This window comes from Phodopus roborovskii, unplaced genomic scaffold, assembly GCF_943737965.1.
Source record: "Phodopus roborovskii unplaced genomic scaffold, PHOROB, whole genome shotgun sequence".
Classification (NCBI taxonomy): domain Eukaryota; kingdom Metazoa; phylum Chordata; class Mammalia; order Rodentia; family Cricetidae; genus Phodopus; species Phodopus roborovskii.
In genome coordinates this window covers 16,882,208-16,906,258 of record NW_026126540.1, presented here as the reverse complement: position 1 = coordinate 16,906,258, position 24,051 = coordinate 16,882,208, and positions in this window count along the sequence as shown.

The window sequence follows — 24,051 nt, the reverse complement described above, 5'->3', positions numbered from 1 at the left end:
TACATCTACAACACAACTCCTGAACCTCAGGCTCAGGAAACATAGCAGAAATGGGGGGCAAAAGATTGTTGAGAGTCAGAGGACCAGGGAATCTGCTGCTGTGACATACTCATCTCCTGGAAATGACGGAGAAGATACTCCCAAGATACCTCAACAATATGGCTGCCTAAATAAGGTTGAAGTAGTACAAGGTCAAAAGACATGCTAACATGGACGGGAGAAATCACAGACCCCCACCCATAGGTTAAAAAAAAAATTATAGGTACTAAGTAATGCTAATTACAGGGGAACTAGTTTTCGTTGGGGAAGAACAGTCTAATTGGCTAGTCAATACCAAGTGATCAGCCTTGAAATCATAAACATACAAGTACCACTGAAGAGAAAGCAGGCTGCATTTACATATCACACACACACGCGCGCACACGCACGCACACACGCACGTATGCACACATGCGCACACACACATAAAAGAAAGAAAAGAAAGAAGACCTTAATTAAGATGGACCAAAATGCCATACATGAGAAGGATTGTAGAGAGGAAAGGGAAGGAGGAAAATGATGTAATTATATTTTATTTTAAAATTTAAAATAATTACAAATAAAAGAAAAATGACCTGAAATCTTTGAAATACTTGCAACCTAAAGGACTTAAAAAGTATTTAAGTCCTTAAATACTTAAACGACTATTCTATTTTTAAATCACTTTATAATAATAAAAAAACTATTGAAATCCAATAAAAGAAAATAAGCAATTTTAAAATGATCCAATTTGTGCTGCTCAGGTAGTTATGGGTGTGGAGCCATCAACGGAGTGTAGGCAACTTATGGGGGGGCACGCTCATAAAGAAAACTGACTCTACCTCTCCCAGTAGTCATCAACCATCAATAGTTTAAAGGGCTTCTCTTACCTTATAATATGAAGAACTATGAATGTGTTTCTCATAGGCCCCCGTGAAGCCAGAAACAACAAGTAGGTGAATAATAAACTTATCTGTAGCTGCTACATGTCTGTTTCTGGATGAATTTGAGAGATAGTCTCTTATCAAATATGTGAACGCCTCTGCTTCCCTATATTTCTTAACACGTGGAAGTGCAATCCCTAAGTGAGACCTGGTGACTCAGTTCCTGCCTCTAGCATCTATGATGGCTGCTTCCATCTTCACCAGATCACTTTGTAAAATGGATGAAGACTCTCATGCAGAAGTCTGTTTGTCCATAGCTTATACTGGCAAGAAGCACAAACAGCACAGCTTAGGGCTGGAAATGTAACCCAGTGGCAGAGCACTTCCTTAGCATTGGTAAAGTCCTAGATCCTATTCTCAGTACTGTGAAAAAAGAAGCAAACACCAGTGGCATGGTTTAAACCATTGCTTTTGTCTTGATATCTATAAGCAAGAAAAGGCCTGAGATTTTTGAGCAGGTTAGACAGAATGGGAAGGGCTCGAAGATACCTTATATAGTGATGGACCAGCTTAAAGCTAAAATAGTTGTGACAGTGCTGTCTACCAAGCCAGCATTTATAATCAATCTACTCCACATGCTCCTGGTTTTTGCAGGACTTGAACTAGGCACAAATCAGATCAGGAGTTCATTACAAGGGCCATTTTAATCTGCTCATTTACTGAGAGGGTAAATGTTGCAGGTGCTAACTGCAACAGGTTTTATAACATAGAAGGAGAAGTCAGGGTCTTACCCTCAAATAACCATATAAATTATGCAATCATACAAATCACTTAAAAAGACATGCTATTGCAGGTTACCTGCTACCGTGTGATTTGACTATGCATTGGCATAAGAGTCAGATTCACCACACCCTGATAAACGGAAGGAGCTGACAAAGCTCATTGCACAGACAGCTCCATTGTGTAGACCAAGCCTTTGGGAATAGGTGTTCCTTGGATCTGACTGAAATCTCAGAGGACTGGGAGGGCAAGCTGGAAACAATTTTCTAGGGAGGTGACTGATGAAACAGACATCAATCACCAGTTCTCAAGAAACAAAGAGTCTTTGATTGCAGGCTAGCCCTGGGGATATACCTGTTAGTTCTTCCACTCTGCTTACCCCTGACTACTAGAGTTCATTTGCTAGTGTCTGCCAGCTACCTGACTACCACCCTACCATCAGCAAGCAGAGACAGGACCTCCTGAGAGGGCTTACCCAGCGGGAGTACAGAAGTGGGAACAGGTCAGGCTTTTCTCACTCTCAGTGGAATGATAAAGTAGCCCTCTCCCCATCATGGTGCATATGCCAGTGTGTATAGATGCATGGGGGGCCAGAAGTCAAACTCGGGTGCTCGTTCTCAGATACCATTCATGCTGAATATTTTCAAGACAGGGTTTCCCACTAGCCAGGAACTTACTGAACAGGCTAGACTGGCTGGCCAGCTAGCACCACCAATCTACTTATCCCCACCTCACAAGCATAACACTATCGGTTAAATAAAGATCAGGATAAACAAATAGGCCGAATAAATGTTTATTCAGGGAGAAATAACTTACAAGCTAGACAGATGAACACCAGGAAATTCCACCTGATGCTCTCCTGTCCCAGTCCCGCCAGCAAGAGAGCTTTTCCCTGGCTCTTCCTCTGACCTCCTTCCACAGGTCACTCCCGCCCATGGCCCCACCCCCCAATGGGCGTGGTCAGTGCCACAGAAGGACTCTCTCACTACATTAACACTAAGTCCATCTTTTTAAAAAATGTTGGTCCCGAGGCTAGAACTTATGTCCTCATGCTTGCAAGCAAGTGCTTTACACAGTAAGCTGTTACAACACACAAAGCAATATTCATGAAAAATCAGGAAGCTTCAAAGCCAGAACTTCTAAGGTGGGTGTGCAGAACTCATCAGTTAGTGCTGGAATTACACGTTCAGATTTCCTCATGAGACATTTTGTTTCTATTTCCTAGATTAAAACAAAAATTTTCTTTGGTTGACATCCACATAACAGAGAACATGTTGAATCTTACATCTATTTATTTTTATGTTATGTAAGGGTTTTGCCTGCATGCATTCAAGGCACTGCATGAATTGCTGGTGCCTGCAGAGGCTGGAGGAGACACTGAGATTCCTGAAACTGGAATTATGGATGATAATATGATGCCATGTGAGTACTGGGACCCTAACCTCAGTCCTGTGCTAGAACAGAAAGTGCTTCTCACCACTGAGTCATTTCTCCAGCCTCTGAATCTTAAAAACGATTTACAATGTTTATACTGGAGACATAGGGCTTACTAAGTTTACCAGGATGCATAATGACTTGTATGGTATACTCACTTTGATTACTTGGCATTTTCTATAAAAAGTTTATTCTTCCTTCAAGGCATAAAAGCAAGTGGCAAGTGTGCACACTACTTTGTCAGGGATTGGGCATGCTAAAGCTTGGGTGTGGCATACATGAATGAGCTGGGGTTGAATATATTCTTCAGTGACCAAAGTTATATTCATAGAGAAAAATGATGAGCCTTGAGATCTTCTTGGCCAAGGAAAATACAAAGGTTATTATTGCATAGTCAAGGATTCGCTTAGCACAATGGGATTCTAAGGTTTTAGCATGAATTAATGGGTGTGGTTTTATCTGAGTTAAGAAGACATAACTCTCCAATGAAGAGCAGAATGGTAGACAAAAGTAAACCACTGTGGAAAAAGGTCACAAAGGGGATGTTTTTATAAGGAAGGAAGGAAGGAAGGAAAGAAGGAAAGAAGGAAAGAAGGAAGGAGGGAAGAGCAGAGCTTTGGAAATCTGCCAGCTTCATGAGACCCAAACAAACAAGCATCTTTGCTATCATTTGTTATAGTCTTTGTTGTCAGATATGCTCCCACCATTTTCTATTCTCTAATTACGATGTTGTGAATGTTACTGAGGATGCCTTTAATATGACTGAAGGAGCTCCAGCAATGAAAGCATGGCAAACCCAGGAAGGAGCATGGCAAACACTGCAGACAGGTTTTGCCCTATTACCCCTTTTCCTCTCCCTTGCTAAAAACCATCACATTCCTGAAGCTATTCCCAAGGTCTGTTACCTTATTTGGCCCATGATTCATTCCTGAGACAAAACAACAAGGTCCAAGAATCAAAATTCATTACTTGGCTGATATATCCAATGAGAATTCACGCACTCATCCTAGCACAGACTTCCTTTCCCGCTTTCGCCTTAAAAGCCCACTCCTGCAGAAATACACTCTCTTGCTTTTCATGCTTTCTTGCTGCTGTTACTGCCTTTGCAGCATCCCTTCCTCCTTCTTGTCCCTCTGGGGTCATAAATCTCCTTTCGGCTGAGAATTTGGTGTCTAGATGTGTCCTGTACCAAATCTGGGGTACTGACTTCCCTTTCAAAGATGGTTTTCTGTTGTTATTACTTGGGAGTGAGGGTGGCATTTCCTCTGGTAAGCTACATCCTCTTAATTACAATCTTTTTTTTCTCACTTATGTAAAGGAGTTGGTCTTTGCTGTGATCTCTTAAATGCCCACAGTCCTTCTTATGTTTCTTTTGTGACTGATTTGCATTTTCTTTCCAGTGTTACCACTTACTGTCTTTTGGGTGCAGGCATGTCTGTCAATGACTCATTTCTGTTAAGTGTCACGTGGGTTTATCATTGGGAATCAAATAGGCAACAGAGTGCTCACACTCTCTCTTTCCTTCCCTCTTTCCCTCCCTCCCTCTTCCCTATTCTCTCTGTGCATGTGTGTAGTAAATACAGACTATACAATTGCACTCGTTAATATGTCATGATGTTTTTGGAAGACTGATGTTGTTCAAATGATTATAGTAACTGAAATTCATGCTGCTTTGATTTATGCAAAGGGAAGACTGCCAGTACATGCAAGCCACAGGAGACTGAAGCAGTTGGTCACACTACATAGAATCATGAGTTCTGTGGATAGATTTCAAGTCATTGATTTGGGGACAAGCACCAATGTGTTTTTGGTCTAAGTTTAGTTTGCATTGCTTATGATATTTACTCCAAGGACTTTTATAATTCAGGGCTGTATTAGTTACATTTCTGTCACTTGAAGAAGAAAAGGCTTATTTTGGTTCACAGCATCAGGGGTTTCAGCCCATGGTTGCTTAGCTGCATTGCTTCTGAACCTGTGGCAAGACAGCACACCATGGTGGAAAGGAGTATGTGTTAGGTCAATGAAGAGAGAAGGGTATAAAGGAGCTATGAACTCCAAGTGCCCTTCATAGCATGTTCCTGATGATGTAAATTCCTCCCTAGTGCTACCACATCTGAAAACACCAAAGACTGGCAAGCAACCTTTAACATATGGGGCTTTGGGGGAATGTTCCAAAGCCTGGCTAGTTCATATGATGTAATATGAACCTTCGAGGAACAAAAGCCAAAATTCTAAACATCCTTGGGTCAGAAAGTCCATTTCTTATATCTTATAGAATTAATATTCACTTGCTGTATGAATTGGCCCTTTGCCAATTGTCTTATTCTTCTTTCCCTCTACAGACTTTGTTGTCACTTTCCTTCTGTTTCTTATTCATACATGTGCACCTGACTTATACTGTGAGGGAACGCTCTTCCGCTTTCAAAATTCTCCTTCTTTCTTCCCTCACCAGATCTTTTCCTTGGAATAACCTCTCTGGCACTTTCTCCTTTTTAACTTTGTAACTGTCTTATAAACAAATGCTCCAAAGTAGATGATAAAAACCACCATTTTAGTAAAAGTAATGAATGAGAGAAACCCTGATGTCACTGTCTAGCAAATCTACAGACTGAAATGAATCAGAGTGCCAGAATATGAATGTTCATGAACAATGTCTCCATTTCATCTATTCCTGGCAAGCCCTTGGATTAGGGTTGCAGGTAGTGCATGGGCTTCTGTGTTACTAGTAGCTGCCGCCAGATTACATAGCCTGAGCTCAACTGATGAGACAATCCTTCATTAGTGATGATAAAAGAGAAGAGTTTGCATTCTGGAAAAAAAGCTAAGATACTTCAGTGTATTTTGATGGTTTTCTCTCAAGGTACTGGGAATGTGACAAGAGTTTTCCCTTATGACACACAAATTCTTCGGCCCATGCTCTTGTTTAAAACAAAACAGAACAAAACCCAATGGCACCACTCTAGCCATCACTACTATATCAACAGTTTGCTTTTTATCAATAATCCTATTTTAGTCTTCTTTTTCCTTGGTGTTTGCTGCAGTATGTCAACTTTGATTTCATGAAAGCTAAAGTGTTTGGAAGCTAATGTCTTACAATTCTTGATTTGATTTTCTGTCAGTCTTCATCTTGTAGTTGCAGGGAGCAGTGATGGGGTATTCACCAGAGAAGATTGCTCAGGCATGGGTTTAAGCAAAAAGAAAGTTTTTTTCTTTTTGACAGTGAGTACACTTGGTGTTTTGGGTCTTAGTGTAGCCTTGAGCCTTTCTCAGGCTAAGCTTTTAAGCACAAAAACCATGTCCTGGGCTGACATACTTCAGTTAATAAGAACAGTTAGCCAGAAGCAGAACTACAGAAGGAAAAAAAAAAGCAAGGTTAGTATATTTAGAGACTTTCCCATAACTGTGGACTTTGATGGACTGGGCTGTTGTTTTAGCTTTGGCAGGTGGTGCTGTCAATGTGCTGAGTTTTATAGGCTGAATGGTACTTCCACCATGGAGTCAGTTGTGCTAAATTCTCAGGGCCTACTAAGACCCTGTTACAACGGTGCATGTTCGGTTTCAAAAATTAAAGGAATGAGGGCTGGTGGGATCACTTATCAGGTGACAGTGTATGTCTCAAAATCCAGTGACTAGAACTCACATAACTGTATATGTAATTTGTCCAACTGCTTCAAGCTTCTGCCACTGTAACTTCCCTGCCAAGACTCACTGTGCCCTGGAACTGAAAGCCAAATAGCCCCTTCCTGGGGTTGTTTTTATAAAAGTCTTTTATCACAACAACAAGAAGAGTAACTACTGAAGAGGTTAGCTATTCATAGTCAAGATCTTTTACCACTTGTTTGTATCCTGGGAGACACAAAAAGTAAAAGACATTGTTATTTTCCTCTAGGATGAGCTGGTTATGCCCATCGGACACTCTGTGCAGTTTGGGCCACCTAGGAGTCAATATGTGACCTCTAAACATGCTGAATTGGGTGGATCACACACCTAGCCTGGAGTATGGGAGAGCTGTGTGAAATGTGTTAGGGAAAGTCTTGATAGAAACAGTACTTGACAGACAGGGATACATGGTATTAAAATACAAAACTCAATATAGTTTAAAAATGCAGGTATAAGAAAATGAAGGTTACCAGACTTAGTGAAGAAATACTGCATATAACAGCTTATTGATTTCCTGTCAAAACCTTGATATAATTGGCAGAGAAATTCCATGAGTTCTACAAGTGACTTAGAAATCTCCCTTGATTAGTCAAAGTGACATAGAGAGTAAAATATATAATTTTTTGAAAAGTACAGTTTAAAAGACTACACAACATATTTGAAATGTAGGATACTGTAACCATATTAAAAGTCTATATTTATAGTAACTGACATGATAACATTGCTTTCTTTAAAACAGTTGTTTGCCACCCATACATAAACACTGAGTCGAAGTAGAACCCAGATGCAGATGGAGAGGACAAGACCAGGCGGCAGAAACACATAGAGACAGCTTACCTGAACAAGGAGGAGCTAATGGGCCACCAGACTGACAGCTGGGAATCCAGCATGGGACTGACTCAGGCCCCCCTGAATATGGGTCTCAGCCAGAAGGACTGAGCAGTCTAAGGGACCTCAGACAGTGGAGCCAGGATGTATCCCTGGTGCACAAAAGGACTTTGTGAACATCCCCCATGGAGGGATACTGCCTTAATCTAGAGACAGGAGAGAAGCCCTAGTCCCTACTTCACAGGACCTGTCAGATCTACATGACCCCAACTGGATGGCATTCCTCTACATATGGAATTGGGGTAGGAGGATGGGAGGGGAAGGTGGTTAAAGTGCATATGAGAGGGCAGAGAGGGTAAAAGGGACAGAAGGAGGGAGGGAGGGGAGAAGGAAGGGAGGAAGGGAGAGGGAATTGGGATCGACATATAAAATAATAAATTAAATAAAAAAATGCTTTGACTCCAAAATTTAAGTTCAAGGACAAGTTACTGGGGAAAAGGATTTCTATTTTTGTTTCCACAGAAAATGAAAAGCTGTGAATTCCTTCCAGACTAATGTGGTTTGATCAAGCCAGACAACCTGAAACAGAGTACCAGGTGATCCTACATTCCAAACAGCTGGACAAAGCAGCCTTACAGACTACAGCAAGGATTTCTGAATCTTCTTCGAATCCCCCATGACAGCACCCCTTACCAGCAGGAAGTAGTTTGGAAAGAACAACGCCCAAATTCCCAAATATTGTCTATAAATGTTTGTTTTCATTTAAATGGACTTGGTTATATAAAATTAAAAAAATGTCATTAAAGGATACACCATTAAAAAACAAAACAAAACAGTTGTTTGCAACTGCAAACTACCCATTTTTTCTTTTATTTCATCATTATTTAACTTCATTTTCTTTTTCTTTTTCTTTTTTAAAATTTTAACTTCATTTTCTGATAGTTGACTTATAGCATTCATATATCTTAAAAGTTTAATTAGTTGTGTTACTTTACATTCTAGAATCAACATTTAGAACAGCAGAGTCTCCGTGTGATCTAGTAGCTGCCATTTTTACGTAGCAATCCTTCCTGAAGGCTTTGACTTCTGAATGAGGACCTACTTATAAACACATCTCAAGATTTAAAATAATTCATCTGTGTTTTCTGCTTAGATAATAGCAATGATGAAAGTGTGCTTGGTTTTTAGAGATCTTTCATCCAGAAAGATATTTCATACTACACTCCACTCATTCTATACTCCATCTCACAGGAAATTAAGGTTATCTTAAACATTTACAAATGTGCTATGGGTTGCTCTTGGAGCTGAGGTGTACAAATGCTCTTTGATGAACAAGAGATAGAACAGGGCACCATGTCTGGAAACTTTATGTAAGACACTGAGGAAGGCAGGTAGGCAGTCAAACCAGATAGATGACCACCTGTTTTTTAAGTGCAAGTAATGTCTGAAATGGGCTGAGGTTGCAGAACTGAAGGTTAAATGACAAAGCTTAACTCAAGACTATGATCCAACTCATTGTGTAGAAAAGGTCAAAGTTGTTGGCAAGTTGAAGTTCATTGGCTCTGTCAGCCAAGCTGAATCCAAGAAGACTAAGGTAAAATTATCAGATGAGGTGGCTATCAAGGTATACTGAGGCATGCTTAATATACAAGAAAGTCTGATAAGCAGGACCCAAGTCTAGCTCTAAGATATTATTAGCAGGTACTAGTCCTCAGAGATTATTTCGATAAGAGGCTGTCTTTATCTGGGTTCTATTCTGTATTTGTATGTTCCTCAGCAGTGATGTTCCCACATCAGCATTTCCAGAGCTATGATTGTGTAGGTTCAAACTCCTAGGCTCCATTTCTCTTTTTGTTAGATGAAGATCTTGGAGACCTCAGTAGGAACTCTCCAAAAGGTCTGGGGTTCCTTTATCTGGCTGTGCTTTACTCCCTTCCCATCTTGGGCAAAGAGCCAGTCTTATAAAGTTAGGTGTTTTATTAGGTTTTAGTACAATATTACCTATTAAAATCTTAGAATCAGCATCATATTTGTACAACTATGTTTAGTGACATTAGAAACACTCAAGTTGAGGATGGAACTACAGAGTAGACTAAGAATGATATATTATTGAGAGCCAAGTGGAAGTATAGGAATATTTCCATTACTAAATCTTTAGCAAATATTTCCATCACCAAATCTTTAGCAAAGCTTTTATGAATACTACAATCTGATCTTAGATTCCGAAAAGTTCCTGGGTAAGTCAGATTAGTGCAGCAACATGATTCTCCTTTGTTTTCAGGTTATGAAAGATCAGTTGATTCTCAACTTAAGTATCTGGAAATGAGCCTGGGTGGTTTTGCTTATTACAAACCCTGGGAAACAATGCTAGTATTGAGTGAGCAGGCCAGTGAGTTTTGCCCCCCCCCCCCCCCCCCGCCCAACACAGGATTAAAAACCCTGAAAAACTAAAGATTACCCTGGACAGTGGAGAGATGGCTCACACTTGCCATCTGTGTGAGCAATTGGAACTTAGTTTGGATCTTCAGAATCCATGCAAAAAGCTGATGTGACCACATGTATATGCACCCCAGTTCTAGGAAGGGAAGCAGAGACAAAAGCCAGTCTAGCTAAAAAAAAACCTGGGAGCTTCAGGTTCAGTGAGAGACACTGTCCTAAGGGCATAAAGCAGGGAACAATAGAGGAAGATTGCCAACATCCTCCTTGCACTGGAACATCACATGCATATGTGCACACACCACACACAACATACACACATACATGCAACACACACATACCACAACACACACACAACATACATAACACACAATGCAACACACAGCACACATACACAAACACACATACAACACACACAACACACACATGCAACACATACAACACACAAGTCAATACATACCCACACAACACACACATGCAACACATACACAAACAACACACACAATACACATACACACACAACACACAAAGGCAGCACATATACACACAACACATACACATAACACATACAAGCAACACACACAAACAACACACACATGCAACATATATACAACACACACAATACACATACACACAACATACACAACACACTCATGCAACACACAACCCACATACACACACAACACACACACGCAACACACGCAACACACACAACACACAACACATACACACGTGCAACACCCATACAATACACACATTCAACACAAACATACAACACACATACACACACAATACACACACAAAACACACACAAAACACATACATACACAACACATATGCAACACACATACGTACCACAATACACACATGCAACACACATATACAACACACACATGCAACACACATACAAACAACACACAACAGACACACAGGCAACACATACCACAATACAAATGCAACACACACAACACTCATACACATACAACACACACAACATAGACAACATACACATGCAACACACCACACAACACACACATGCAATACACACACACACTCGCAACACATACACATACACAAAAGGATTCCTCCACCCAGAATTTTTCAAGCACTAGAATGATCTGCATGACTGTGGTGATCTCTAGTTGGTTCTCAGGTGCAGTCATAATAGCTATACCAACCTTTTCTACTTTTCTCAAACTTACTTAAGCTTACCTGAAGCTACAATTCATTGCCCATCTGCTTTCCTCACACTCTTCATAGTAATTAGCAAAAATTATAATCTCCCTCTTTCCATGATGATTCTTCATCTATACTCACACCATTCTCTTTCCTCTCCCTTTAAAAATTAAATAATTTATCTATTTCCCAAAGAGAGGCGCTGCTGTACTTCCATGTGACTTTGGTCTCCTCCTATGCCATTCCATTTTGTTCACTGCTGTGCTGTCCTGCCTTATCTTACTCCATGGCCTGTGTCAACAGTTTGGATATGAAATATCCCCCAAGGGACCACGTGTTAAAAGCTTGGTTTCCAGGCCCGGACACTATTGTGAGATTGTGAAACCAGAGGTGAGGACAGGATCCTGGGGAGGAATTTAAGGACATTAACTATAGATGTGCCCTTGAAGAGGACACATGGACCCTGAGGCTCCCTTCTCTCCCTGTGCAGCTCTGCAGTCATGAGGTTAGCATAGGTGCAAAGCAATGGGGCCAAGCCACAATGGTCGGAAACACCTGAAACTGTAAGCAATAAGAGAACCTCCTCCCTCCTTTCCTTTATCTCAGACATGTCATCTGAGATGCAAAGTGAATATACCACACCCTATCATCTCATCCCACTCCCATCTGTCTTTCAGACCCTAATGTTTTAACAGCACCTGTACTCCAACCCTGAATATAAAATGAAAGAAAATTTGAAAAGTGCTTCATCTGCCATTTAGCCTCTGGAATGTGTGTCCCCTTCATTTAGTCCGGAACTTGGCACCTATAGGTGATTTATATGGCTACTAGCTGTATTTCTTAACCATATGATGATGATCTTCCAAGTTCCTTAAAATCCAGTTTGTACCTCCTAAGTATGGCTGCCACTCACTCTTCAGATCCCTCGGATTTCTCTACTAATAGGCCATTCATACACCCATCACTGTAGATCACTCTTTCTTGCTTCACTTTACCTCTTGATCTCCCACAAATCTCCTTAAACTCTAACAAATTGTCAGCATATGTCCAGGATTGTGACTACTCCATATCTGGGTTCCTTTCCCCCGCCCCTCCATACACTGACACCAGACATTGGCTCTCCTCCACCATTCCCAAAATGGACCACAATGAAATCCAAGGTATTTTTCTCCCCTTCTCCCTTCCTCCATTTCTTTCTTTCTATGGTGAGGAATGATCACAGGGCTTCCCTCATGCTCAACAGGTGTTCAACTACTGAGCCGATCCCAAGCCTTGGCATAGCTTTTCTAGTGCTGTAGTTTGATGACCATCTTTATATAAAGACTATTTCCACTGTTAGCTCCATTAAAAATAAAGATTACTTTCTACTTATGATTTGGTATACGGCATCTAGTTTAGGGCTTTAAAGTATTCACTAGCGGTTCGTTGGTGTTGTAACTTAGTGGTAGAACTCTTGCTTTGCACATGTAAGATTCTGGCATCAATCTCTAGCACTGAAAAAAAAAATAGTTGCACAATCAACAAGTGATAGTGACCCTAAATTCCTTTGCGAATACACGTATATTCTAGGGTAGCAGTTTTCAGCCTGTGGGTTGCAACCCCTTTGGGGGGGCACATATCAGATATTTACACTATGACTCATAACAGGAGCAAAATTACAGTTATGAAGTAGTAAGGAAATAATTTTATGGTTGGGGGTCACCACATGAGGAACTGTATTCAAGTGCTACAGCATTAGGAAGGTTGAGAACCACTGGGCTACACAGTGCTTAGCACAGCTATTGACATTAAACAAGCTACTTTACTGTTGAGATAAGGTCTTAACTTTGAAGCCCTGGCTGGCCTTGAACCCTCAGCTGTCCTATTACAGTACCGTCAGTGCTAGGATCTCTGTCATATGCCATCGTGCTCAGCTTTTAAAAAGGTGTTTTTTTTTCTTTTTATGACTTTTTTTTTCTAAAGCTACTATCTTTTTTCTATTAATGTTCAGCACCATTTTCCTGTAACCCAAGTTGCAAAACTATCTTTCTAAGCACATAATCTGAGTCACCTTGTCTGGTATGTCTACCTTGTATATTTAAAGTATTTCCTTTCATTCATTTCAACTCTCACCATACTTATAGATGCTTCCAATTAGAACAAGTATTCCCAACCAGTCTCCCTGTAGCCCACCACAGTCTATCAGAAGACATTCAGATGGAAAAACAAAACAAACAAAAAAGAAAAACTAAAACATCTTCCCACAACATCTCTGCCTGGGTACAACAGGTCAGGCCACCTTAGCAGAGTTCACAGACCGCAGCAGATTAAGGAGCAACACTTCATTGTTGCTCACATTTTATGCCGATTGCACATCAGCAGCAAGACTGCTCATGTTTAGGGACTCAGTGGCTCAATCAAGCTGATGCAGTCTTGATAGATGAAAGAGAACCTTTTAGAGTGCTTGCTCTGGACAGGAAGTAACAGATATGCAGGGTTTCCATAAGGGCTCCTCAAAAGCCCATGTGCTAAAGGGCTTGGTCCTTCACATACAATACTACTGAGAAAAGTAGAGAAAGGGGGAGTCTTTGAGCATAAGGGAGGTTAGGTCATCAGGGGTATGTCCAAAGATATTAACATATGGTTCATCCTCTTCCTCCTCTCTTCACTCAGTGCACCTCATTCTGGCATGCCTTCCCACAGTGGTGTGCTGGCAAGCCACAGGCTCAAAGCAAGCAGGAGCCTAAATAAGCCTCTCCTCCCTTTATATTTATTATCTTAGGCATTTTGTCACTGAGGTAGAAAGCTAAAACATACTTATGCATACAATAACATATGGTATCACTGAATGAAAAAAGGAAATAAAAAAGAAAAGGACATGCCTGCTCCTAGGTGTGGTGGAGGAGAAAGTTTATTGTAGATAAAAGGAAAAGCACAGCCAGAGGCAGAGGCATCTGGGAGAGTCTAGAGTGATCATGCCCCTGAGCAATGATGGGAGAGGGGGGATGGGAAAGGACAGGAGAGGAAAGGAAAGAGAGGAATCAGGTGCAGCAGCTAGGAGGACTAAGGTACAACACAGTGGGTCACCAAAACATCTGGATTACAGAGGGAAGAGCCTCTGGGGGATGGGCAGGAAAGAACAGGATTGAGGGAGGCTGGGAGAACATGGAGGCCAGGTCTGCTTTGATATGTTAAATAGGGACCTAAGTGGTCTGCCTTGAAAGTTAACACCATCCAATCACAAGAGTCAGGAAATGCATAGGATCAAGGGACTGAAAATGTTTCCTAAAAGCACCAACAACTGCCCAAACAGCTCTCATGTCCTTTATGGTCTTCACTGGCTCATTTTTTTTTTTTTTTTTTTTTTTAGTCCTGCCTCGTGATTAATATTGTCAAGTTGTTGGGATCTAGAGTCACTCAGAACATTGACTTCTGGGCATTTCTGTGAGGAATTATCTTGATTCAATTAGTTGAGGTGGGAAGATCCACACTAACTTTGAGCAGCCACATTCCATATTAGGTCTTAAAGCAACCTGTGATCCTGCTGTGGTGGTTTGAATAAAAATGACCCCCATAGGTCCATAGGGACTGGCACCATTAGGAGGTGTGGCCTTGTTGGAGTAGTGGTCCAGTCTCTGAATGCTGTCTGTGGAACCAGATATAGACCTCTCCACGCCTTTTCCAGCACCATGTCTGCCTGTAGGCTGCCATGCTTCCCATCATAATGATCTTGGACATACTTTCTGAAACTGTTAGCCAGTCCCAATTAGATGTTTTCCTTTACAAGAGTTACCATGGTCATGGTGACTCTTCACAGCAATTGAAACCCTAGCACACCTGAGCTACCCACATATTTCTTCCTAGGAAAGCATTTAGTAATCAGGGCCTCCACTTGCACTGAGCTGCATGAAAACTTTTCTTTAAACTAAGCAACTCTACCCCAATAAGCTTTCAAATTCCTTAGTTGCTCCCTTTTGGTCAAACACATCTTGGAATGCACCTGGGAAATGGGGATAATGGGTCAGTTCAGCCTAGACTAGTTTTCAATGAGTGTGTAGTATGGAAAACCTTGTCCTGTGAGTGAGCTTTTAGCTAAAGAAACAAACAAACAAACAAACAAATAGTCCCCTATTTACCATCTTATACTAGCATAAGTGGGTGTTCATGATTAAAATAAGGTCCACCACAGGAAAGAACATGCATATGAAATTGAGTCAAGGCCCAAGCCTGTCAATAAATTAAGCAAACAAGCAGCAAACAAGCAAACAAAACCAATCACCCACACTCCAATCACCTAACACATTCTCTTAGACCCACAGTAACGAATAGCTCTTAAGCAAACTTCATTTAGCCCACTATTCTCTTTCAGGTTATTTACTCTGTACTTTCTCTTTGCTTCTGAATAGATAATTTTTAAAAACAAGATTCCAAGAATCTACAGAGATCAAGGAGTCACAGAATAAATGACAAGGAGAAAGCTAGCACCTGCATTGTTCTTTTTGACAGGATACAATGTGACTTACAATGTGATTGGATGTCTTATCTTCCTTTATGCATTCCTTACTGCCATGGTGAACTGCATCCCCTAACTTAACACTTCTCTTAATCTGCTTTGGTCATGTATTTTGTCACATCAATGAGAACAGAACAACTCAGTCAACTTTGGCCATTCTAGCATTCACTCAAGGACCAGCAAATATATATTGATTACTGGCTATATTAGGCACTGTGATAGAACTGGGGCAGCAACTGTGACCAAGCTCTAGGGAGGGACAGAGATGAGGAGCAGTGAAGTTCATTGCTAGTGCAAGATCACAGAGGATAAGCACCAATCCCCAGTCTGGTCTGTATGTCTGGTAGCCAGAGGGGGAATAAAAGGGTCAGGAGTGAGGAAGAAGTAGGGATGGAGGGGAGGGAAGAAAGAAAGGAGAAAAAGAGGGGGACAGAAGAAAGTAGAAGGAGGAAGAAGAGGTTGAAAAGAACAGAGAAACAAAGAAATATGTGGAGGGGTAAGAAATGGGGAGAACAAAGGGGAATGAAGAGAAAGGAGCCAGAGAGACTGGGAAGGAGGGAAGGAATGGAAAGGGGAGAAAGAGAAAGGCAGAGGTGGGAAGAGCCCACACAAGAGCACTGAGACACACCAAAGGGCACAAACTTACAGTGATGGCAATAGGCAGGAACCTCAGGGAGGAGAAGGGGATAGGGCAAAGGCATCCTGAGCTCTGGGGAGAGAGATAACTTCCACGTGAGGCCAAAGGAACAGGTGAAACTGAGCAAGGAAGCTCCTGACAGAACATGTAGGACTTTGCCTTGAAACAACTTTGCTTTCTCCAAAATATGATCAAATATATGTCTCTGAGCTCACTGTTTCTTTCAAGCAGTTTTCCCCTTCTTCCCATCAGCCTTTTACAATCCTGTTTATCCTGCATTCCCAGTTTAAACTTTTCTATATGAAAGCATCCTTATTTCTGACACCCAGAAAAATCAATCTGTTTCTGCACTTTGTAGCATCTTCCTTGCTTTTTTATGTGTCTCTCCATGTTGTATTAAAGTTGCATCTGTCTTTGGATACAGAATCCAAGCTCTTCTCCCTGTAACCATCTCTCCATTTTCTTTTGCTGGGCATAGCCAGGTCCATGGACCACTTTCCCATAGAGCTTTAGTGAACATTTGAAAGTAGTATGCAGTTTTTTTGTTTCAATAAGAAAACATCTTTAGTCAAGGAGGTTATTAAATGTACTTATATGGGGGTTAATATCCTTGGTGGGCTTTAAAAAATACACTGAATATTAAATTAAATAATTTGAGGTCCATTTATGTTGTATAGCATTCATAGTGTTGTATTGGTGTATTAATGGAAAGTACAGCTACTAGGGCCAGCAAGATGTTTCAGTGAGTGTAGTGGTTTGAATAACAAATGTCCCCCATAGCCTTGGGCATTTCAATACTTGGTTCCCAGTTGGTGGTGCCATTTGGGTAGGTTTAGGAAGTGTGGTCCTGCTGGATCAGGTATGTCACTGGGTTAATAATTAAGAATTTAAACTAATGCATTTCTAAATAAATAAGCACTCATGAATACTATTTAAAGTTGAATTGCCTCTATGTGAGGTGTCCCAGCACATGGGAACCTAGGTGACAGGGGACCCTGAGTTTAAGAACAGGCTGGCCTACAGGTTAATTTCAAAGCTGTTTCAAATACAAATAAAGAAAATTTAATTTCTCTAAGCACACAAACAACACCCCACTAGGTCAGAGGCACAAATCTTTATCTCTCTATATATACTCTAAGATAAACAAATCTTAAAAAACAGGAGCCTGGGGTCTGATTGTGAGCACCACCCTGTCTCCAGCAACTCCAAGGCTGCACTGGTATCTTCTCAGATTCCAGATGCTGGGAAAATCACCATCAATAGCTAACACATACTCAAAAGGACATGCAACCACTCTTGTGGCGTTCCTGCCCAAAAAAGACCATCTGAAACTCAGCATGGAAAAAAACAGTTCTGTATTCCTCCATATGTCAATGTCATGAAAAGGGCATTTTGGGGTGAAAGGACACCAGCAAGGCTTAACAACAGATGGCAAGGCATCATTTGGATTCTTTTTTCTCAAGGAGCCATTATTACAGCAATCAGAGAATTCTGAGGAAGTCTGAAAACTAGATAATTATACTGCTAATAATGTTCTGACTTTGATAGTTCTGGTGTGATTATGTATTTGAGAGAATACAATGAAGGGTTGAGCGAGGAAGGGACATCACAGTTACAGCTTGTTAATAGGTGAGAAAAAAATGTATGTGTCCACATGTACAGGAAAAGGGTAAAGCAAGATTTGGAGAATTTGGATGAAGACCATGTGGAAATTCTTTCTTCTTACTTTCTTTCTTTCTTTTCTTTTCTTTTTTTTTTTTTTTTTTTTTTGGCAAATATTCTAGAAATCTATTATTACGTCAAACTAAAGAAAAAATAATGTCTTCCTTTTCATATTTATTTGGTCTTTTCATTTTAGGTTTGAACATCCTGAGATCAGCTTTGGCATTCCCTTCATGTGTGATGTTCCTGAGTTAAGTATCTACCTGTCACACTGGCTAGAGAATCAGAAAAAAGGTCTACCCAGGGACCCCCAGTGGCCACACCTGGCAGTGTCTCAGAAGCAGACAACTCACACCAAAGAGGACTACAGAAACCAAGGAATTAACTATCTACCCAACCAACACAAGACCAGATATCAGCATCTAGAATCGGCCCAAACCCAGATACTTAAACACCTGGGCATTGTGTAAAATCACATTATCAGCCAGGATAAGATGTCTTCATTAGAGCAAGGCAATCCTAGCACAGCAGACACTGAGAAATACAATATAGCTGATACATAAGACAGGGACTTGAAAATAGCTATTATGAGTATGTTAGAAGTCCTTAAAGATAGTATAAATAAATCCACTAATTAAATCTATTGTTGTGAAAACACAAACAGTACAATGAAATGAAGAAAACAGTTTAAGACATAATTACTGGCTGAGATGGACCAGCCTCACAGACTACTCCAGCCAGGACTTCAGATAAGCTTTGTGCTTTCCCATTGCACAGTGACTGGACAATGAATAATACAGATAACTCTCCCAGGACTTTCATCCTAAATTTCTCAGGGTGTCCTAGAAATGCCAATGCCTCTAGACAACAGAAAGCAGTCTAGAGAACAGGATGCACACATTCCCAAGAGGTGAGGTGGATGGCTTTTCGTCATTTGATGGGTCAATAGATGTCTGGGTTGGTTACAAGCTGTTATTGGTCACAATCAGAAAAAGATCTAAAGAAAGGAGATTAGATTCAGGGATCTTTTTCTAAAGAGAAAAAGAGTAAATAGTATAGAAATGATGGGGACAAAAGGATGAATAACCACTACTCTCAAATATTTTACATTGGTATGGATTTTCACACAACTTTTTGTACAAATTTAAGATGATTTTTGTTATACTGTATATGTTTCTACTCTTGTTTAAGGTACTTTCGTATATTAATATAAATTTAAAGTTATTTTTGTTAGACTATACTGTACATACATTTCTACTTTTGTTTAAGGTATTGTACCTAAACAACTCATTTAACAATGTAATGTAAATTTCTAGTCCTTGGAAGTTATTGTTAAACTATTTAGGATAATAAAGAAATGCAGGTTAGTCACCTATAACAATCAAATTTGTAGTCATGTTAGGTATGCTTTCAAGGTCAAATAGAGATATATTTTAGATAGACAGGTGGTATTCAAACACTTCAGAGATCTACAGAATATGGCATTAAAGACTGTTGAACTTTGATAAGATAAGGCAAACAATCCTTCAAAATTCCTTCAGGACACACTGAGAAGAGACTGCTGAACTTTGCCAATGCTAGGAAGGCCAGTCCTTCAAAATTCCTGTTTCATAGAAAAGTCTGTCTAGGCCTATAGGCCAAAGATGGATACCCCAATGTTGCAAAGGGTCCATGCAGCCAGCTGTTTCTGTTATTTCTTTTACTTTTGGAAGTTGCTTGCTCTGCACTTCCTGTTTAGTAAGGTAATATTATACCTTTCTGGGGTCTTTGATAGAGTTGAAGACAAAAGAGTCATATTTATAGTTTTCCTTAGTTACAATAGAATGTAAATTAAGCGTAGTGCTTTAGACTTATCAAGATGGAATGGAATACATAACAATATATATATATATATATATATATATATATATATATAACCAAATATGCCAAATACAAATGAGTTGGACATTTTAAGTGTAATTATTACCTGACAATTGTTCTTATTGTTTATAGTTTTACTATGTTAGAGTTAAAACTTCATTTTATTTAGATAAAAAGGGGGAAATGCTGTGGAATAATTTTTTTGTGCACTGTGATGATTTGTCACTCAGCTTAGCTTAATAAAAAGCTGAATGGCCAAAAGTTAGGCAGGATTTTAGGGGGCAGAGAGAACACTGGGAAGAAGGGCAAAGACATGGTGAGTCACCAGCCAGAAACAGAGGAAGCAGGAAAGCAGCATAGAAAGTACAGAGTAAAGGTAATAAAGCCATGAGGAATAGTGTAGAAATGGGTTAATTTAAGTTATAAGAGCTAGTTAGAAACAACCCTAAGCTATTGGCCAAACTTTTATAATTAATAAGTAGTCTCTGTATCATGATTTGGGAGCTGGAAAGAGGAACAGAAAAATCTGCCTTCACACAAAAGTGGAAAGAGAATCATAGAAGGAAACCCAAACTGATGGAAAACTGGAAGTGAAAAATTTAGAAACTCAGGCTTCTCAGACGTAAGCCTTACAATAGAATTCAAGAGATGAAAGATTCAGGCACTGAAAACAAGATAGAAGAAATAGATATCTCAATCAAAGGAGATGTTAAATCTAAAACAACCCTATGAAAATACCAAATCTAAGAATAATAGGAATAAAGGAAGGAGAAGACACAATCATAGGAAAAAATTTCCCTAACTTGATAAAGGAGGTGCCTATCAAGGTACAAGATAATGAATACCCAAGAGACTGGACCAGAAAAGAAATTCATCATAGCACATATCAGAGCATCAACCATACAGAACAAAGAAGAATATTAGAAGCTGCAAAGGGAAAAGACCAACTAGCATATAAAGGCAGACTTATTAGACTAACGCCTGACTTTTCAATGGAGACTCTAAAAGGCAGAAGGGCCTGAACAGATGTTCTACAAACTCTAAGAGATCACAGATATGAGCCCAGATTACTATACCCACCAAAACAATCACAATAGATGAAGAAAGACATTCTAGGATTAAACAAAATTTAATACATATGTATCTGTAAATTCCAGTCCTACAGAAGGCACTAGAATGCCATCCTGAAGAGCCAAAAAACATAGACCAGAAGAATCAAAAGAGGGATAAAAGCCCACCATCACAACAAAAAATATCAGAATCAACAATCACTGCTCATTCACAATTCTCCTCGACAATAACCTCAATTCCCCAATAAAAAGATACAGACTAATGGACTGGATTCTAAAACAGAATCCATTTTTCTGCTGTATCTAAAACCCATTCCTGAAGATCGAGGATAGACATCATGCAAGAATAAAAAGAACAGTGAAAGATAGTCCAAGCAAATGTACCCAAGAAACAAGCCAGTCATTTTAACATCTGAAAAGCTAAATTTCAAACCAAAATTTTTCAGAAGAGATAGTAAAGGATAATATATCATCATCAAAGAAAAAAACCTACCAAGTGGACACTGAAATTCTTAACATATATACACCAAACACAAGGGCACCCAAGTTCACAAAAGAAACATGACTACAGCTTAATTCACTTATTGACCCTCACACACTGACAGTGTTGATTTCAGTGCCCCACTCTCACCAATAATTTGATCATCCAGACAGAAACTAAAATGAGAAATGATGGAGCTAAATGACATCATTAATCAAATATTTAAAGATATTTATAGAACATTTCACCCACAGACAAAAGAATATATCTTCTTAACATCTAATAGAATTTTCTCCAAAACTGATCATATACTTGGACACAAAGCAAGTATCCACAGATACAAGATAACTGAAATAATACCTTGCATCCTATATGACCACCATGAATTAAAGCTGGTTATCACTGACAACAGAAGCAATAGAAACCTTACAAATTTCATGGAAACTGAAAAACTACCATTTGAATGAAATAATGGGTCTAGAAAGAAATTAAAAACATTTTAGAATTAAATGAAGATGAAAATACAATATACCCAAACTTGTATACCACAATGAAAATGGTTCTAAGAGGCAAATTCATAGCAATAAATACCTACATTAAAAAAATGGACAGATTTTATATTAGTAACTTAATAGCATAAATGAAAGCTCTCAACTAAAAAGAAGAAACAGCACCCAAAAGGAGAAGATGGCAATATATAATCAAACTCAGAGTTGAAATAAATAAAATAGGTGCTGGAGAGATGGCTCAGAGGTTAAGAGCACTGCCTGCTCTTCCAGAGGTCCTGAGTTCAATTCCTAGCAACCACATGGTGGCTCACAACTATCTGGCCTGTAGGGATACATGCAGACAGAACACTGTATATATAATTAATAAATAATTAAAAAAAGAAATAAATAAAATAGAAACAAACAGAAAATAATTACAAAGAATCAACAGAACAAAGAATTGTTTCTTTGAGAAGATCAGATAAGATTAACAAGCCCTTAGCCAATTAATTAAAAACAAGTGAAAGAAGACACCAATTAACAATGGCCCCGTGCACAGTAGTAGATGGCCAACACAAAACAAACACATGACATTTCTGGAGGTACTCAGTTTCACAATGTTTTGTCAGGACACTTTTTTTTTTTTTTTTTTTTTTTTTTAACTTTATAGATCTTTTGGGTAAATGTGTTTTCTGTTTTTATGGAATTACTGTATGTTGATTGTGTCTACATTTACACATTTTTCTTGTGATTTTTTTTGTTTTATTTAGCTCTTTTTCTTGCTTTTTCTCCATTTCTATTTGTTTGTTTTTGTTTTATCTTATCTATTGTTATTCTTTAGGTAGCTTAAGATAGAGAGGTGTGTATATTAGAAGGAAGGTAATTGGGAAGGAATTTGGTGGAGTTGGAGGAGGGGAAACTGTAATCAGAATATATTGTAAAAAAACTATTTTAAATAACAGAAAGAGTATCTAGTTATTTTTATATTTATATCTAATGCTCCAACCTGAGGCTGACTGTGGGTTTCCTTGAAGGTAAGAACTTTAATAGTCCTTTTAGTTGGTAAAATTTATTAGAATTTATTTTTTCTTATTTTATGATTTATGAATTAGCTGCTCAACTTTTTAATAATATACATAGCCTTCAAAGATACAAAGAAATCTACTTAAATTATAATTATTTCATTCTATTATCAGAAAGCATAATAGCTACATTAGACTTTATGTAATAAAAATTTGCTTAAAATTTGCTGGATGTGTTGTCATACGCCTTTAATGCCAGCAATTGAGAGTCAGAAGCAGGCAGATTTCTGTGGTTCAAGGCCAGGGCTATATATGAGACCCTGTCTCAAAACAGATAATTTTTGATGAATTATTGAATAGGCCTATTTCCCTATTTCATCAGCACCTCACCATAGACCTCATTGGTATTATAAGAGTGAGTGAAATGACTGTCAACCAAGGCAGAAAGAGAAATAAAGGCCCTTCTAACAGATATGGACATGGCACAAGGTAAGTTCTCCAAAGACAAGACTCACAGGACTCTCACTTTCCTGTTAACCCTGCAGTATGAGCAAATGGCATGCTGTTGTCCCTCTGTCTTCATCACAATTTCCACTTGCTCCCTGGCTACAACAGAGATCAGGCTTCTGCAGCCTGGTGGATGACAATGCTAACTTGGTAGGTTTGGTATCTTCTTCAGAATCTCTAGGACAAGATAGGGGTGGGTATCTTTTGTTTTGTTTCTCTAGTATTGGAGGTAGAGCCCAGATCCTCACACATGTACTCAAATGAACTATGCCTCTAGTTCCAAGTTCTTTTGCCTTCCTCCTAAAGGTCTTGTACTTGTTCTTTTTCCTGTCAGGCAAGCAAAGCCCTGCCCTTTGCCCTGATGCTAACTCTGTCTGTGGTTCTGAACTCATTGCTTCCCACCAATATATGCCATGCCGTTTTCTTTTCCTTCCTTCCTTCCTTCCTTCCTTCCTTCCTTCCTTCCTTCCTTCCTTCCTTCCTCCTTCCCTCCCTCCCTCCCTTTCCCACTCCCTATCTCTTCCAAGACAGGGCCTCAATATGTAGCCCTGGCTGACTCGAGTCTCATAATGTATATCAGGCTGGCCTCTAACTCACAGAAATCTTCCTGCCTCTG